At 51.0% G+C, this 19,439-nt stretch overlaps 1 long non-coding RNA gene across 1 annotated transcript in view; it reads right to left on the bottom strand.

Moving 5' to 3' along the window:
- The window catches only part of LOC135972880 (uncharacterized), a 45,010-nt gene that overhangs the window by 19,148 nt on the left and 6,423 nt on the right, over positions 1–19,439 (bottom strand). The gene's annotated exons all lie outside the window — the stretch shown is intronic.

Here is a 19,439-nt window from a genome sequence, read left to right as displayed (position 1 = left end):
GGTGCTGGAGTCCTAAGCTGCCAGGGCAGGAAAGCAGGGGCAGAAGTAGTCTTGGCACATCAGTTGACAGTTCCCCCTTCAACACCCCAACCCCCTGAGCCAGCTCAGTGAAAATGAGTGAGTGAATGAGGGTGGGGAGAGTGAGCAACAGAGGGAGGGGGGATGGAGTGAATGGGGGGTGGGGCTTTGGAGAAGGGGCAGGGCCTCAGGGAAGGGGCGGGGTGGCGGAGGAGGGGCAGGGCAGAGGGCGTTTAGTTTTCTGCGAGTAGAAACTTGGCAACCCTAAACAGACGTGCACCTTGCAAGGGAGAGTGTGGACACTGCTGCTGTGGAATTGCACCTCTCTGCCACTCAGCTGAGTGTGTTTTCTCTCTCTGAGTGCTTAGTCCTGGGGAAGGTTTGTTCGGGGTGGTTTGTTCTACGTGCTGTCATAATTGGGCCTACAAATTTACCCTTGTAAGCTCAACTGTAAAAAGTGAGTGAAAGTTCATAAGTTGTCACACTGACTGGTTATGTAAAATTGTTTAAGAAAAGCTGTATGAAGGAGTCAGGAAGACTAACTTAATTTAAACAGAAAAGGTAATTCAAGGACTCTGTTAAGATCATGCCTAGCAAACAAGAACAGCGTGAGATCAGAAGTCAAAATTAGTGTGTCAGAAATTAGGCCTAACCCATGGACAAAGTAATGAGAGGATGGCCTATTCTACCCATCACTTCCTTTGGGGTCCTACAAGAAAGGCTCTGGGGAGCAGGCTGGCTACCATGAGCCTGGCTGACTGAAAGACAAAAGGGGAGGAAGTGAGCATCACTTTATGGTTGCCACCCCCACTGTCTCCTGGGACTGCAGACCGTCTTCATCCTGATTGTGAGAGATGTCCTGACCAGACTGGGAGAGAGAGAGGGACCCAGGTGACACCATCACCTCCACTAAATCCTGGCTAAATCCTGAACACTGTCTTTGCTGTTCTTTCCTCTCCCCTTTTGTGTGGGTTCATCTTAAAGGAAGCAGGATCAGACTTTGACAACAGCAGCTCCAGTCCATCTCAACTAACTTCTTCTCAATTCCCATGAAGGACAGTTTTTACCACCTAAAAGACTGTCAAACAAGGAAATTTTCTGTATAAAATCTTTCTCCAGCTAAATGGAAAGAGAACAAGGGATGTTGTTAAAATGAAACCCTTTATGTAACTCTTTACATTCCAAATGCTTGAACTGTTTATCCTTCTTTTCTGTATCTGTAAGAAAAAGTTAAAAAAAAAATTCAAGGTGCATTTGCCATGTATACCAAACTCTGAAACTTGTTTCACACTATTTAATGTTGGATAGTTTTGGGTCATGTTAAGACCTTTTACGCTTTGGGCCCCTTTATTCCATCTAAATTAATACAACAGCCAGCACACCTAAGCCAGATTTTCAAAAGAGATCAGTATGCTGTTTCCAGATTTGCCCGTTCCTTTGGCGTATGCTCATTTATTAGGGTTACTCTTCTGGGGGGTGGGTTTCTGTAATTCTATAAACGTACTGCTTGTGTCACGTGTGTTTTCATATGGAGCTCTACTTCTCCCTTCTGCAAGTCCCCTCCCAATGGAGCTAGCCTGCAGGACCTATGTTCCCTAAGGCTGGGTTCCTCCAGACACACACACGCACTAACAGAGCAAGTCTGAGCGGACCGGGTCAATCAGCACTTTCAAGCTGCCCCCTTCCCACCCCCCCGCGCCTTATGTGCCCCTGGGCTCAATAGGCTGGGCCGAACAGCACTTTCAAGCTGTCACCCTTATATGTCACAAGTTCAGCACATCCCTATCCCCACTTTCACATTACAATTGTACTGGTAATAGCCCACTTGATGAGCAAACCCCACTGTATTTTTGGGCACTGCAGGGATCTTTAGCTTACGTAAAAGAAGCATTGCTGCAGAGTAAATGGGGAAGCTAGAAACACAAAAGAGTAAAGTTGAGAGAGAGAGAGAAAGAGAGAGAGAGAAGCAACCAGCTCAACCATAAAAGTTATTTATTGAATAATAATGATAACTACACAAGGAGGACTAAACAAACATAACAGTTACATTTTTAAAAGTTAATACCTGAGGTAGAAAAGAAAATAGAGAGAGGGATGGAGGGATCTCACCCACTCCATGAGGCTTGAACTGGTCAGGGTTCCCAGGTCATGGTGGTAGCTCAGGGTCCCGAGTGCTGGAGACAGGCAGAGCCCCCAGCACGATCAGTCAGGAGATGGAGTCCTAGTGAAACTGAAGCAGAGTTTGAGTCCATGCATCAGAACACTTACTTGAACATAGGTAGGGGGTTTTGTAGAGAAACAACAATGGTTCAAGGGAGAACACTAGATTTCTTTGTGGGTAAACTGATGAGTCAAGGGTTTTCTTTAGGCTAGACAATAGGAACTGATCACTCTTGGCTATGGGTGGTGTTTTCTTCCAGGGAGCTCACAGTGCAATTAGGCTGCTTCAGTATTTTGAATATCAATGGAGGATTCATTACTAGAATTGGTAAGCTGGGTGTGTGCAGATGTAGGTTCATTAACATCTGGAGCAGAGATCCCCCGTGATGCAGTGCTTCCCTGCTTTTCTGGTCCCAGAGTTCAGTGCAGTTCTCTGTTCTCCATTCTGTATGCTAATGGAGATGTCTCCCTGTCCCATCTTTCATGCAGATGAGGCTAGGGGAGTTGTCTCTGTTCTCCATTCTGTATGCTAATTGAGATGTCTTAATCTTGTCACCCTTGTCAGGAGGGGTCTAGGTGTGTGTCCCAACGCCCTTCACTGCTCTCTGCAAGCCTTTTCTCTGACCGATTTTGGTTCAAGCAGAGACTGGTGGTGGGGGGGGGTGTCTTTCATGAGTCAGACAGGCTGGATACTGCGCCCTGGTTCCCCAAGAACACAGAGCTGACTGGTATCAATACTGAGCTACTTTACAGATCTGGCCATTAATTTTGGTCCCTAAATGGGAGCTGAGTGTTTAGGAACCTCTGGCTCTAATTCTAGTCTAGGTACTGAGCACTTCTACTGGCTGTTTTCTAAATAGTTGCAGTTCTGTGGCAGGCAAAGCAGCCAAGAATCTCCACGCTGAGTCTCCTCAGTCTCTCAAAGCTCAAAGCTGTAAGGAAGCCCAGCAGATCACTATGTGGCGGGACATGGGTCTGCTGTTGGCTAATATAGAAGTGTTGCCAGGCTTGGAGTCTTGGAATGAAATGGGATCACCTTGTTCAATGTGTGTTAAACATCCCCACCCAGTGGCTGGATCACACAGGACATGAGTCTAGTGCAGCTGCCAGCTATTGACTGATGCAAAGGCCATGATGATCAATGGGAGTCTTTCTTTCCTGTGATTTCAAGGGTTTTTGGGATAGGCCATAGATTCTGTATGCTGCAGACTACCATCCTGGCCTGGGGATAAGGTGGGGACGACAGGCTGCAGGACACCAAACAGGGCTCTGGCTCCCCTTGCCATTAACAAAACCACTAGCTGCTGAATCTGCCTGAACACTCACCTGGTGCCTGGTCTCCCTGCTGCCCCTGTGTCCCTCTAGTAGGATGAGAGAGCCCTGGACGGGCTGTAGGGTGACCAGGTGTCTGGTTTTTGACCGGAACACCTGGTCGAAAAGGGATCCTGGCATCTCCAGTCTGCACCACTAACCGGGCCGTTAAAAGTCCAATCTGCAGTGCTGCGGTGCTAAGGCAGACGAGTCCCTACCGGTCCTGGCTGGCATCGCGCTGCGCCCCGGTAGCAGCCAGCAGACCAGCTCCTAGGTGGGGAGGCACGGGACTTCGCGTGCTGCCCCCACCCTGAGCACCCTCCCGCACCCTTAACCAGTCATTTCTGGCCCCACCCTAGAGCCTGCACCCCCAGTTAGAGCCTCCCTCTCCCGCACCCCAACCCCCTGCCCCAGTCCAGTGAAAGTGAGTGAGAGCGAGCCATTGAGGGAGGGGGAATATAGTGAGTGAGGGGGTGGGGCCTTGGGGAAGGGGCGGGGCTAGGGTTGGTAACCCTAAGGGGCTGAGATGTGCCAGGTGAAAGAGCCCTGGTGAGTGAGCCCCAGTGGGAGGTGAATGCAGGAGGTGATGAAGCAGGGGAGGGTGAGTGAGTGTTTGGGGGCTTGTGATCCCTTGGCGGGGGGAGAGGGAGAATCAGCCCTGGAGGGTCTGGGGTGGATAAGCCCCTATGGGAGGGGAGGGCAGGGTGGGTGCAGTGAGCCCGGCAGGGGGAGGGGCGGGGTCAGTGATCCCAGGGGCGGGGCTGAGCTGAAGGGCATCCATCCAGTATCCATCCATCTGTGGATGCAGACAGATGTTGGTTTGTATTTATCTGTCAAGGACATTGGGGTTTTGCCAGGTGGGGGAGGTTGGGAGGGCTGTTAGGGTAAGAGGAGGGTTAGAGGAAGAGGCAGGTAGAGAGAGAGTAGTGGGGTATGAGAGACTAAGCACAATGGGGAGCGTGGCGAGGGGTGCAGTGGTAGGAGTGGCTGGGGTGAACAGCATCCCAACAGCCAATGGCAATACAATGTTGTATGAATGCTGGTGCTCCCCTTGTCCCTCCCTGGCCATCTAATAGCAAGGAGGGAGACGGGACCCCATCATTTCTTTAGTAGGAAAAAACTCAGACGTTTTTGATGCTTTATCTGCCTATTTTATTTAATCATTCATCAGTCAAGATCTCTGGGCAGAGCTCAGTTACTATGACAGACCTAGAATAATATAGAAACAATGCTGATCGCCAAGATACGAGAATAAAGAAGGTTACGCAGTTGATAGGGAAAGTACAGCATGCTGGTGGCAAATCTTAAAACAGCATCTACAATTACTAGGATCCAAGAAAGGAATTCCTTCATGAGTGACTTAAACCTGGAAGGGAGGTTCTTCCAAGGAGGTTATTCCTTAACCCACCATGGCCATGAACGGACAAGTTTTAGAGGGGTTGGCCTTCTGCACCAACAAGTAGCTGCATGACTCCTTATAGAAGGTGAGTTTACATTTCTCTTCATCAAAGCCAAGAGGACAAGAAAAGCTAACATTGGGAAGGAAAACAAGCATTGGTGTGAGATGTGTCAGGCTAACTCTGACAACAGCTAAACACAATCAATCACCAGGTCATGGGGCAGCTTTCCAGGTGTGTCCTCACTATCTTTGAACTGGCAATTTGTTTTAAACCAAAACACCCTGTAAATAGAGACAGCCCCTGCCTCAGAGAGTTTACAAGCTCAGTGTGAGGCTACAGATAATCAGGAGATAAAACAAATAGAATAAGGAAGTGATATTAGTCAGCAAAATAGACAATGAGCCCAGCAAACCAGCTGTCTAGCGAGTGTTGAGCATTTCGTAGACATCACAGCAGAGAAGAGTTTTACTTCAGTGGGAACTCTAGATGTCCCCCATCACCGTGACATCTGAAAACTTCACAACTGCTAACATTTGGATCTTCCCAACACCCCTGAGAGCTGGGGAAGTGCTACTAGCCTCATCTTAAGGCTAGGGAAATGAGGCTCTCAGAGACTTAGGTCCAAACCCTGAAGAGTATTTAGGCTCCTAATGTCCATTATTTCAATGGAAATTAGGTGCCTTCTTGAGGATCTGGTCCCAGGCAACTTTGCCCAAAGTTACACATGAAATTTGTGTCAGAGCAGGGTATTGAACGTGGTTTTCCCAAAGTACTACATGAAAGTGCTAACTACTGGACCATCCTGCCTCTCTGAAAAATTGAGGTATTACATCCCCTCTGATCCTCAAAAATCCGATGGGCATTTTTTCCAAAGGGAGCAGTACTAGACCCAATTTCAATTAACTGCATTCTTCAGTCTTATATCAGCCCATATAATTTCAACTGGACAAATTAGTTCTCATTACTTTCTATGTGGTTTTAGTCACCTGTGACCATCTTCTACCCCAATGTAAACCAGAGATTTGCCAGTGTCACGAGAAGTTCTAAAACAGCCATGCAATATATAGCCATGCAACAAGATGAGTGCCCAGCGAGGCTGCCTCTGACAGATGTAAGCCAGTGTAAGATGTAAGCCGGTGTCTTTGTGGCGTGTAAGCTCTTTGAGGCAGGGCCTGTCTCTCGCTATGTCTTTGTACAAAGCCTGAGCAGTCTCAGCAAGGATAACACATACTACTATTGCATTCCTGCCTAGAGAAACTAACCCAGGGACACTCCCCTGCCTTCCCTGGGGAAGGGGCTGCTCCTGATTTACCATTTAATACTTGGCTAAACCCCAGTCAGGATCATGCCCCTCTGGTGCTGGGGACAAACACCGAGGGAGGAGCGGCCACTGCTGCGAAGAGCTGACTGCCTAAGAAGACAAAGGCAGACCCAGGATGCGGCATCGGGTACAGCATTGCAGCAGGGAGATCCGGGTGATGGCAGCATGGGGGAAGGCATCTCTGGTACAAATAAAAGGGGCAGAAGTTCCCGAAGAATGGGGCGGGCGCAGAGGGCTTGAAGGGGAAGTGAGGGGAGGTACTGAGCAGGGCTGTAACCAGGATGGGATAAGTGGGGCCAGCGTCCAGGGCATAAAGCTGCGGGGGCAGAGAAATAAGGCGGAGGGGGGAGAGGCATATGGCACTCCACCGCTGATTTCTGCTTTCCATTTAGCATAGAGGTTTTCAAAGTGTGGGACATGGCTCTCAGTTTGAAAACTCTCACCTCCTGCCAGGAGCCGGAGGATCAGAAACTGGTGGGAGCTGCCCAGCCTGCTTGGGCCCCTGTCTGTCCACGCATCTCAGCTGTCCACAGGCAAGGCGGGCGGCAGAGCTCTGAGCTGTGCCCCAACACACTGTTGCCTTTCTCCCGAAGGAGAGCCCAGCTGCCATAAGATGCTGAATGCATCTGTTGTGCAGCTCAGAGCTGAGCCGCACGCCCTGCCTGGGGAGTGCTCAGGTTGGGAAGGAGGGCAGGGAGGGCTGCTGGGCCCAGGCTCCCATAGCACGGAAAACCAGGGGCTCGAGCCTGCCGGGCAGCCCCAGCAGCTTCCGACCCGCCAGCTCCTGGCAGGAGATGAGTTTCCCCCACACGTGCCCCTCCATGCGTCGCCTTCAGGGGGCACAAATATGCTATACACTGCTATTTGTAGCTGACCCGGGCTCTGAGACAGGCCACGTTGGCTCTTTGTGCTGTGCAGACATACCCAAATATACGTCCAGAGCTTTGGGGGTGGGGGCGGGGGGCAGTGATTGTGCCGGGAGGCTTCTCCCAGCCTGTAGCTTCTCCTTCTCATTTGAAGGGGGAAGCAGGGAGTTGCTAGGCCCACTACCCCAGGAGATCCCTCTGGGTTCGGGGACTGTGGAGGCTGGAAGGCCCTGACTCACCCCCTGTAACCAGTGCTGTTGCTGGTGGATGCTTGCTCTGTGGATCTGTCAGTGGAGCTTTAGCAGATGCATACAGGCACTATTCCTACCTGCTGAAGGAACAGCCCAGGGAAGCCTATGGACTGGGTGGGTCTGATTGGAGATACTGTGAGCAGGTACTGGTCCCTGAGACCCAGCACTGACCAGAAACACACAACCGCTGATGGACTGAACTCAGCTCTTGTACATGGAGCCACGGCCCCTTTTCCCTGACTCCAAAAATCAGATATAGGAGGGACAAGGACAATCTAAGACCTTTCACCATTCCTACATCACACCCATGGATTGTTGGTCTAGGTGCTCAGTAAGCCAGCACCCACCCCTTCTGCCTGTGTTCAAGACGAGGCACTTACAGACCTTAGCAAAAGCCAGCTCTGAGCTGAATATCAGGAAACAAACTCAAGTGCAACTTGGCAGTTTGGGATTTGAAGAAGCATTTGTACTTCTTCAGTGTTAGGCCAAAAGAACCCTAGCACCTACATGCAGCTACTGCTAGGAACAATAGGGTCACATTCTAAGGTATAAGGGACGTTGGCATCTGGGAAGGCCAGTCAGGGCTGTGGGAAATCTGAGAACTGTCCTCGTTTTATACTCTGTAACGTGTCTGGTATTTTGTTTGCCTTGTTGATAATTCCATCCTCCGCCCCCTTGCTCCCTTTCCTCAAACTCCGCACCACCACCACCATGTGCTTTGTGGTAGGAGCTCTGTATTCTGAACAGATCAGTGATGTCGGAGAGCATTATGAGACTCGTGCTCTGTCTGTTGTACTCTGTGGCATCTATTGTAGACATACTTCTGTCATGGAATCACAGGTCATGCCCAGTCTTGGCCCCGTGCGGTCCCTGGGGGGAACCCCCTTCAGTGTGTTAAGATTCTTCTTGGGGGTCCACTCTCTCCCGGGGGTTAAGCCACTCAGCCTCATGGAACCACTCCTCTCTGAGCCTTAGCACGCCTGTCTCTCGCCATGGGCCCCCTCAGGGAGTCCACTCGCTCTGGACCCCCAGGGCCTTCACTCCCAGAAGGAATAATGAAACCTGTTCTTTAGATCGGAGTGACTCTCAGCCAGCATAAAACAAGAGGGTTTATTGAGCATCTGAACACAGCATAGGAAACTCTCAGGGCCCTCTGGCCAGCCTCCCTCAGCACAGTACATCTAAGTCTCTCCTGCATCCAGGTTGGCTCTGCCTGTTGTGACAAAGTTCCTCCTCTATCGTGGTGGGTCCCGCGCTTATTGGCAGATTTTCTTGCCTCAGAGATTCACCATGTGGGTTGGGGAACAGCCCAGAGACCTTCCCCTCTGGAAGAACCCATAGTCCAGGTCAATTGAGAGGTTTGGGGGGAACCCGGGCCCTCCCTCTACTCCGGGTTCCAGCCCAGGGCCCTGTGGACTGCAGCTGTCTATAGTGCCTCCTGTAACAGCTGCATGACAGCTACAACTCCCTGGGCTACTTCCCCATGGCCTCCTCCAAACACCTTCCTTATTCTCATCACAGGACCTTCCCCCTGGTGTCTGATAACGCTTGTGCTCCTCAGTCCTCCAGCAGCACACCCTCTGACTCTCAGCTCCTTGCGCCTCTTGCTCCCAGCTCCTCACACTCCCACCACAAACTGAAGTGAGCTCCTTTTAAAACCCAGGTGCCCTGATTAGCCTGCTTTAATTGATTCTAGCACCTTCTTCTTAATTGGCTCCAGGTGTCCTAATTAGCCTGCCTGCCTTATCTGGTTCTAGCAGGTTCCTGATTACTCTAGTGCAGCTCCTGCTCTGGTCACTCAGGGAACAGAAAACTACTCATCCAGTGACCAGTATATTTGCCCTCTACCAGAATCCTGTACCCCACTGGTCTGGGTCTGTCACATATCCCTCCCCCCTGCTCAACGCCAAGGGGTTGGGCAGCTTGGGACGCCAGACAGTGCACACGTGACAAGCCATCGGCGTTGCCATGACGGCTCCCTGCTCTGTGTTGCACATGATACTGGAAAGCTTGGCAGGATAAGAACCATCTGGTCACCCTTGTGTTCTTCTCCTTGTTCTACTGCATCCATTGAAGAGGGGCATGGTCGGTCACAAGGACAAGTCTGTGCCCAAGCAGGTAGTAGTGCAATGTTTCCATGGCCCATTTTACAGCGAGGCATTCTCTCTCTACCACTGCATATTTTTGTTCCCTTGGAAGGAGTTTCCGACTGAGGTATAGAACTGGGTGTTCCTCCTCCCCGACCATCTGTGATAGAATGGCCCCCAACCCTATTTCCAATGCATCCGTCTGCAGGATAAACTCCTTGGTGAAATCCGGGGCTATCAGTACGGGGTTACTGCAGAGGGCAGTCCGTAGGGCTGTGAATGCTTCCTCTGCTGCGTCAGACCATCTCACCAGATCAGGTCCACGGGCTTTCACTAGGTCTGTCGGGGGCTTGCCCTTGTGGCAAAGTGGGGGATAAATCGTCCATAATACCCCACCACACCTAGGAACGCCCGGACTTGTTTCTTGCGACTTGGTCGGGGCCAATTTTGGATGGCCTCTAATTTGTTCACTTGGGGTTTTACCAGACCTTTTTCCACAATGTAGCCAAGATATTTGGCCTCTGTAAACCCTACAGCGTACTTGGCAGGGTTTGCTGTAAGGCTAGCTCACCTGAAGGTATCGAGGACTGCCTCCACCTTCTCCAGGTGGGTTTCCCAGTCTGGGGTACGAATGACCACATCGTCCAAGTAGGCAGCAGCATAACTGTTATGCGGGCGTAATAGCTTGTCCATGAGGCGGTGGAAAGTAGCTGGGGCCCCATGTAGTCCAAAAGGGAGGACAGTATATTGAAAAAGACCCTCTGGTGTAGAGAACGCAGTCTTTTCCTTTGCGTCTTCTGCAAGGGGAATCTGCTAGTACCCCTTTGTCAAGTCTAGGGTAGTCAAGTACTGGGCATTACCCAGACGGTCCACTAGCTCATCTATGCAAGGTATGGGGTACGCGTCGAACTGGGATACTTCGTTTAGTCGCCGGAAGTTGTTGCAAAATCTTGTGGTGCCATCAGGTTTGGGCACCAGCACGATTGGGCTGGACCACTGACTGTGGGATTCTTTGATGATCCCCAACTCCAGCATTTTTTTTACTTCTGCTTTTATTTCCTCCCTTTTTGCTGCTGGCACCCGATAGGGCCTCATTGTTACTCTGGCCCCAGGGTTCATGACGATGTGGTGATTGTTTGGGGTTGTTCGACCTGGTTTTGTCGAGAACACATCTTGGTTCCGGAAGATCATGTCAGACACCTCATTCTTCTGGTCTAGTGTTAAATCGGGAGACACTCTCACCTGTTTGGAAGGCTTGTTTTCCTGGGTTAGGTCTTTTTGGACCGTTGTGCATGCCTCTTGTGCATGCCAGGTTTTCAGAAGGTTAACGTGATACATCTGTTCTTGTTTTCTGCGTCCTGGCTGCCGCACCTTGTAGGTTACTTCCCCCACGGGTTCAACCACCTCATAGGGCCCCTGCCATTGGGCCAGAAGCTTGCTTGCTGCCATGGGTACCAACGCCATAACCTGATCCCCTAGTTGGAACTGTCGCACTTTTGCCTGGCAATTGTAATGGGTTCGCTGGGCCTCCTGTGCCTTCTCCAAATGTTCCCGTACAATAGAGGTAACCCGGGCTATCCGGTCTCGCATCTGCATTACATGCTCTATTATATTTCTCCCCTCATTGGGTTCCTCTTCCCAGATCTCTTTGGCGATATCTAGTATGCCACGGGGGTGACGCCTGTATAATAACTCGAAGGGGGAAAACCCAGTTGAGGCCTGTGGTACCTCCTGGATAGCGAACATAAGGTAGGGTAGTAGGGTGTCCCAATCCTTCCCGTCCCGACTTACCACCTTCCTTATCATAGCCATGAGGATTCGGTCAAACCTTTCTACCAACCCATCAGTCTGCGGGTGGTAGACCGAAGCTCTCAGGGTATATATATGGAGCAGCGTACAGAGGTCCTTCATTAGCTTCGACATAAATGGGGTTCCTTGGTCGGTTAATATCTCCTTCGGTAGCCCCATTCGGGCAAAGATCCGCACCAGCTCTTTGGCTATAGTTTTAGATGCCGTGTTCCGCAGAGGGAAGGCTTCTGGGTAGCGAATAGCATAGTCCAAAACAACGAGTATATATTGGTGGCCTCGAGCCATCTTCTCCAGGGGTCCCACTAGGTCCATGGCTATTCACTCGAAGGGGACCTCTATGATGGGAAGGGGTACTAAAGGTGCCCTCAAGTGGGGACGGGGACTGTGCAGCTGACACTCCGGGCAGGAGGCACAGTACCTCCGCACTTCTTCATGTACTCCGGGCCAGAAGAACCGTCGTAGGACTCGTGCAAGGGTCTTCTCTAGCCTCAAATGCCCCCCAAAAAGATGACTATGAGCAAGACTTAATACAGCGTTCTGGTGTTTTTGAGGTACTAGGATCTGCTGTACCTTCTGCCCCTGTACTGGTGCAACCCGGTATAAGAGATCCTTCTTCATTATGAAGTAGGGTCCTGGTCCCTGGGTTTTCCCTTCCACGGGGAACCCATCTATTTCAGTCACCTCCTTCCTAATGTTGTCATACCTTGGGTCTTCTGCCTGGTCCCGTCCAAAATTTCCTCTCCCGGAGCTAATCTGCCCAACATCTAGGGGCCCAGTCTCTGTTGCCTCTACTGGTTCAGAAGCATTAGGGTGGGGGTCAGACTCAGGTGCTTCTCCCTCCTGCGTGGCCTCCTTTTCAGCTGCGCGGGTCCGCCTACCTACAAGAGCGACCCTCTGGCTTTGGGTCAGTATTCGGGTTCCCAAGGCCTTAGCTGCCCTTCTTTCCCTTTTTGTCTTTCTACCCTGTCTGGGAGTGGAGAACAAATCTGGGGATATTTCAGAGAAGATTGGAGGTTGACAGTCTGCTGTGGATGCCTCATTAATTTTAGGGTCCCCATCTTTCTCCAATCCCCCTACTGGGAGTAAGTTTCCAAACCCTGGGAAGTCCCTCCCTATAAGTACCGGGTATGGGAGTTTAGGGACTACACCTGCTGCTACTTCAGTAGTGTTCCCTTGGATCTAAATTTTTACTGGGATGGTGGGGTAGTAACTAACTGTCCCATGGACACATGTTATCCCCGTACGTTTAGCCTGCAGCAGCTGACTACGCTTCACGAGCTTCCCTGAGATAAGCCTGATAGCACTCCCCGAATCAACCAGTGCCGTGGTCCCTACCCCATTTCGTTTCACTGGTCTGGTATACATATGTGGGGTTAGTGAGACCCCCACAAGGTGGATTAAGGAGCATGGATCTGCCCAGTTCCCCAGGTTACACTGCATAGGCTCCTCAGCATTGGGACACGTGCAGCTATGTGTCCCCACTCCCCTCAGGCAGAACATCTGTATGGAGCCCTAGGCGTTCCCCGGTTTCTTGGTTTGGGCAATCTAACATCACAATTCTCTTCTCCCTCAGTGCTCCGACTCTTTGTGGCCTCTGATGGGCCTTCAGCCTCTCTCTTTTTCCACCTGGGCCCTCCTGGTGGCCCAGTCACCCGAACTTTAGGGCTTGGTGCTGCTAGTTTAACCCAAGGTGCCTCTTCCTTAACTGGTCGGGTCAGCTCCCTCGCTGTCCTTCGCCTCTCTACCAGGGCGAAAACCTTGTCATAGGCAGAGGGTTCGTTCTGGCTTACCGAGGCACGAAGGTCTGGTGGTAGTGCCCTCATGTATCGGTCGATGACCAGAACTGCTTGTATCTCTTCCGGACTCCAGGACTCTGTTTGCAACCACTTTCGTGTGAGATGGATGAGGTCATACAATTGGGACCGCGGGGTTTTGTCTTCCTGGTACCTCCAACCGTGATACTGCTGGGCCCGCACTGCTGTCATTACCCCAGATCTGGCCAGGATCTCTGCATTCAGCTGAGGGTAGTCTGCCTCAGCCTCTTCAGGCAGATCATGGTAGGCCTTCTGGGCCTCCCCACACAGGAATGGGGCAAGGATGCCAGACCACTGATCTCGAGGCCAGGCCTCCCGTAGGGCTGTCCTCTCAAAGGCCAGGAGGTATGCCTCTACATCATCCTCCCATCTCATTTTCTGCAGCCAATGGCTGACCTGTATGAGCCGCGTGCCGTCAAGGCCACGATTCAGGTCATTAAGGGACTTTACCTGGTTTACCAGTTCCCGCAACATAGCTCGGTCTTGAGCAACCTGGTCCATCAGCAGGCGATTAGTCTCTTGCTGCAGCCGCACTGCCTCCTGTTGGGCGGCTGCCTGGACACAGGTAGCCTCCTGCTGGGCAGCCATAGCTTGTATCAGTGCCCTCACTATGTCATCCATTGTGATGAAAAAAATAAACCCTCTCCCTGTTTTTGTTTTGTTTTTGTTGTCGTTGTTTTCTTTTTAAATCACCCTCCTTCTTCCGCTGCACTGTGCACCCCAAGATCCCACTCCTGACACCGTGTGACAAAGTTCCTCCTCTATCTTGGTGGGTCCTGCGCTTATTGTCGGATTTTCTTGCCTCAGAGATTCACCATGTGGGTTGGGGAACAGCCCAGAGACCTTCCCCTCTGGAAGAACCCACAGTCCAGGTCAATTGGGAGGTTTGGGGGGAACCCGGGCCCGCCCTCTACTCCGGGTTCCAGCCCAGGGCCCTGTGGACTGCAGCTGTCTATAGTGCCTCCTGTAACAGCTGCATGACAGCTACAACTCCCTGGGCTACTTCCCCATGGCCTCCTCCAAACACCTTCCTTATTCTCACCACAGGACCTTCCTCCTGGTGTCTGATAACACTTGTGCTCCTCAGTCCTCCAGCAGCACACTCTCACTCTCAGCTCCTTGCGCCTCTTGCTCCCAGCTCCTCACACTCCCACCACAAACTGAAGTGAGCTCCTTTTAAAACCCAGGTGCCCTGATTAGCCTGCCTTAATTGATTCTAGCAGCTTCTTCTTAATTGGCTTCAGGTGTCCTAATTAGCCTGCCTGCCTTAGCTGGTTCTAGCAGGTTCCTGATTACTCTAGTGCAGCCCCTCCTCTGGTCACTCAGGGAACAGAAAACTATTCATCCAGTGACCAGTATATTTGCCCTCTCCCAGACTCCTGTACCCCACTGGTCTGGATCTGTCACACTGTTCTCTCTCTCCAGTCCTGAGCCCCAGTGCTTTCCTGCTGGGCATCTGATATCACCTGCCCCCAAGCCCCGTTGCTGTCCATTGTCTTCTATCCAGGTAAACAGTGTCGCCTGGGCGTCCTCTCCTCCCAGCCGTCCTTTGTTCCCCTCTGGTTGGAACCGGCTGGTCAGGTCACCGGGGTCCTCTCTTCGCAGCCCATTGTCCTCCCACTGGCCAGAATCAGCTGTGACTCCCGAGCTGGGCCTCCCGGTCACCAGGTCACCAGTCGCTGGGGTATCCATTCTCTAGGCCATTGGCTGGGGTCCCAAGTTCCATCACAGGTCCTCTGTAATAACAAACTACCTCTCCCATCACCTTGTTAAACCAGTAACAACCAGGGAAACTGCATCCCACCCCCTCTGCATGCAAACCATTGAAAAAAACAAGAAAATCCCTCACTCCATCACAACTTCCTTGGGACCTGGAGACAATATGCAAAACACACCCCTGACTGATGCCCTATTGATATATCTGATCCCTGGTAACAGAGCCTAGGGTTAGGTACCACGCCAACCAATGAACCCAGGCCTATCACACACAACAAGGTTACAAAGTGGGGTTCCCTGACTACAGCACTAAGCCTTATGTCATGCTGTCAGTTCCAACAGCTCATTCCAGCAGAGGATGAGGATGAAGAGGGTTTCCTCTCTCACAGACCCCGTTGAGATAGATCGTCAAACTACTCCCTGACCCCCATTCCTTCGGAGACCCTGATGGATTTGCAATGGAAAGGCACTGGCTCTACTTGTCTGCTGCTGCCCTCTGCAAAGCTCTCAAAGATGGGGGCGGGGGAGCAGCTACCTGGCACCTGCTGCAGAGGAGATGGTCCACTGGGTCCTGAACAGGGTTGGTGGTGAGGCGCCTGGTCTCTCCTTCTCAGAAGAGACCAAAGGTAATGTTAGGTCAGTATGGGGGTGGGGGGAGGGCATGTGGAGAAAAGGGGAAGGGCTGTGGAGACTAGATCAGCCCCACTCTGCAAACTTTCATGGATCTTTTCTGCTTGTCGTGGCTTTTCTGTTCTATGCCCAGTTTGGTATGTGCTTAGAGACATCTCTGTCCTGGACACTGTGGAAGTCATCGGGCGGAGTGTGGTGTGCATTACGGGGATTTCACAGGATTTGCTTTCATCTGCCACAATTTGTGGAATCTCTTTGGGTGAGTGTCCAGAGGCAAAAGGTGCTGAGCCTTTGTGAACGTGCTAGTTTGGTTTATGCTTGTGGAGGAAGAATGGGTTTGTTAGTCACTTTCACAAGATAAAAACCTAACCAGGTGCTGCCTGCCTGTCTGTCTCTGAACACTCCAGCCCAAACATCTACCCCAGCTATCTGCAGTCTGGGACTTAGAAAAGCATTTGTGCATCCAAAATATCTTTTCTGTTCTTCTACCTCTTGTATCTGTGTGCCCATTAAAGACGTACAGCTTGGAGAGAATGAGCTTCACACAGGCTCCAAATTCAGGCAGCGGAAACTGAGATAAGAGAACCGGTGATAAATGACAACTTGTAAGCTGTTTCACTGAGCTTTATCGGAAATGAGTTTCCGCCCCCTGACTCCCCACTAGTGATAATGAAGCTCCTCAGCATCGTTCTGTGCTGGTTTACACCAGCTGGGGATCTGACTTCCAACCTTAGGATCTTTCACTGGCTTGTTACCCCTTGGGCAGATTTGGGCTTCTGCCGGCGCTAGGCCAAAAGAACCACAGCATGTACAGGCAGCCTCTGCTAGACCACTAGGGTCATGTTCTGAGGAATAGGGGACTTTGGCATCTGGGAAGGCCAGCCAGGACTGAGTGAGTTTGGGGAGCTGTCTGTCTCATTCTTTGCTTTGTGACATGCCTGATGGTCTGTTTGCCCTTTTAATTGTTCCTTCCCTTTCCTTGTTCTCATTCCGCAATAAACGTCATCCTTTGCATTTCACAATAGGCGCTGTTATGTATTCAAAATGGTTTATTGATTCCAGAGGGAATGATGGAAATTATACTGCATGTCAGTGCCATGGTGGCATCCACTGTGTACACACTTTCTGGGTACTGGAGACTGTATGCAAAACCAACTCCTAAGAGATGCCCGATCCCTGGTAACAGAGCCGGAGGCTAGGTATCATACCAACTCATGAGCCCAGGCCTATCACTCTCAGACCTGATCTACACTACGAATTTAGGTCGAATTTAGCAGCGTTACCTCGATTTAAGCCTGGACCCGTCCACACGACAAAGCCCTTTTTTTCGACTTAAAGAGCTCTTTACATTGATTTCTTTACTCCACCTCCGATGAGGGGATTAGCACTGAAATCGGCCTTGCCAGGTCGATTTTGGGGTAGTGTGGACACAATTCAACGGTATTGGTCTCCGGGAGCTATCCCAGAGTGCTCCATTGTGACCGCTCTGGACAGTGCTCTCAACTCAGATGCACTGGCCAGGTAGACAGAAAAAGGCCCGTGAACTTTTGAATCTCATTTCCTGTTTGGTTAGTGTGGCAAAGTGCAGGTGAGTGCAGATCTCATCAGCGGAGGTGACCATGATGGAGTCCCAGGATCGCAAAAGAGCTCCATCATGGACCGAACGGGAGGTACGGGATCTCATCGCCGTATGGGGAGACTAATCCATGTTAGCTGAACTCCATTCCAGTAAATGAAATGCCAAAACATTTGAAAAAGTCTCCAAGGGCATGAAGGACAGAGGCTATAACAGAGACGCAAAGCAGTGCCATGTGAAAATTAAAGAACTAAGGCAAGCCTACCAGAAAACCAGAGAGGCAAACAGCTGCTCCGGATCAGAGCCCTGAACATGCCACATGGATGAGCTGCATGCCATGCTAGGGGGTGCAGCCACCACTACCCCAACCCCGTGCTTTGACTCCGTCAATGGAGAAGCACGCAACAAGGAAGCGGGTTTTGGGAACGAGGAAGATGATGATGAAGAGATTGAAGATAGCGCACAGCAAGGAAGCAGAGAAACCAGTTTCCCCAACAGCCAGGATATGTTTTTCACCCTGGACCTGGAGCCAGTAGTCCCCGAACCCACCCAAGGTGGGCTCCCGGACCCTGAAGGCGGAGAAGGGACCTCTGGTGAGTGTACCTTTGTAAATATTAGACATGGTTTAAAACAAGCATGTTTAATGATTAATTTGCCCTGGCATTCGCGGCCAGTACAGCTACTGGAAAAGTCTGTTAACGTGTATGGGGATGGAGCGGAAATCCTCCAGGGACATCTCCATAAAGCTCTCCTGGATGTACTCCCAAAGCCTTTGCAAAAGGTTTCTGGGGAGGGCGGCCTTATTTCGTCCGCTATAGTAGGACACTTTACCATGCCAGGCCTGTAGCACGTAGTCTGGAATCATTGCATAACAAAGCATGGCAGCGTATGGTCCCGGTGTTTGCTGGCATTCAAACAACATCCATTCCTTATCTCTCTGTGTTATCTTCAGGAGAGTGATATCATTCATGGTCACCTGGTTGAAATAGGGTGATTTTATTAAGGGGACATTCAGAGGTGCCCATTCCTGCTCGGCTGTTTGGCTGTGGCTGAACAGAAATGTTCCCCGCTGTTAGTCACGTGGTGCGGGGGGAGGGGTGAAGCGATAATCCCAGAGAATTGGGTATGTGTGTGGGGGGGTATTTGGGTTTGTACTGAATGCTAACCCGCAAACCGCAGCCCCTCCTTTTAAATTGCCAACCTATTTTAAATGGCCAACCCAACGGCCACTTGGTATGGGAAATGAGGGCACGGCAGTTTGAAACCATTTCCAAACATTATGAAGGTTAAAGAAGCCAAAAGACTGTGGCTTACCATAGCTGCCTGCAAGCCGAATTCTGTTTCCTGGAACTGCGTGAGTGATCTCTCACACCAAACCGGCAGACCCTCAATATAAGAGGCAAAATGCGACCTTGTAATGAAAGCACATGTGCTATGTAATGTGAACAGCAAGGTTTAACGTGAAAGAGTCTACCCATTGTTCTCTAAAATGTGTCTTTTTAACTACCACTCTCCCTTTTCCTCCACCAGCTGCAAACTTTTCTCCTTCGCAGAGGCTAGCGAAGATTAGAAGGTGAAAAAAACACACTTGGGATGAAATGTTCGCTGAGCTCATGCTGTCCTCCCACACTGACAGAGCACAGCAGAATGTGTGCAGGCAGACAATGGCAGAGTGCAGGAGAGCACAATATGAACGTGAGGAGAGGTGGCGGGCTGAAGAGAGTAAGTGGCGGGCTGAAGATGATAGGTGGCGTCAGCTTGCTGACAGAAGGCAAGAGTCAATGCTCCGGCTGCTGGAGCATCAAACTGATATGCTCCAGCGTATGGTTGAGCTGCAGGAAAGGCAGCAGGAGCACAGACCGCCACTACGGCCCCTGTGTAACCAACAGCCCTCCTCCCCAAGTTCCATAGCCTCCTCAACCAGACGCCCAAGAACGCGGTGGGGGGGCCTCTGGCAACCCAGCCACTCCACCCCAGAGGATTGCCCAAGCAACAGAAGGCTGGCCTTCAATAAGTTTTAAAGTTTTTAAGTTTTAAAGTGCAGTGTGGCCTTGTCCTTCCCTCCTCCTCCACCTCTGCCCCCGGGCTACCTTGGCAGTTATCCCCCTATTTGTGTGATGAATTAATAAAGAATGCATGAATGTGAAGCAACAATGACTTTATTGTCTCTGCAAGTGGTGATCGAAGGGGGGAGGGGAGGGTGGCTAGCTTACAGGGAAGTAGAGTGAACCAAGTGTGGGGGGGGTGTTTCATCAAGGATAAACAAACAGAACTTTCACACCATAGCCTGGCCAGTCATGAAACTGGTTTTCAAAGCTTCTCTGATGCGCACCGCGCCCTCCTGTACTCTTCTAACCACCCTGGTGTTTGGTTGCACGTAATCAGGGGCCAGGCGATTTGCCTCAACCTCCCACCCTACCATAAATGTCTCCCCCTTACTCTCACAGATATTGTGGAGCACACAGCAAGCAGTAATAACA

Source organism: Chrysemys picta, chromosome 7, assembly GCF_011386835.1.
Source record: "Chrysemys picta bellii isolate R12L10 chromosome 7, ASM1138683v2, whole genome shotgun sequence".
NCBI classification, from domain to species: Eukaryota; Metazoa; Chordata; order Testudines; family Emydidae; genus Chrysemys; species Chrysemys picta.
This window is presented reverse-complemented; position numbering and strand designations above follow the sequence as displayed.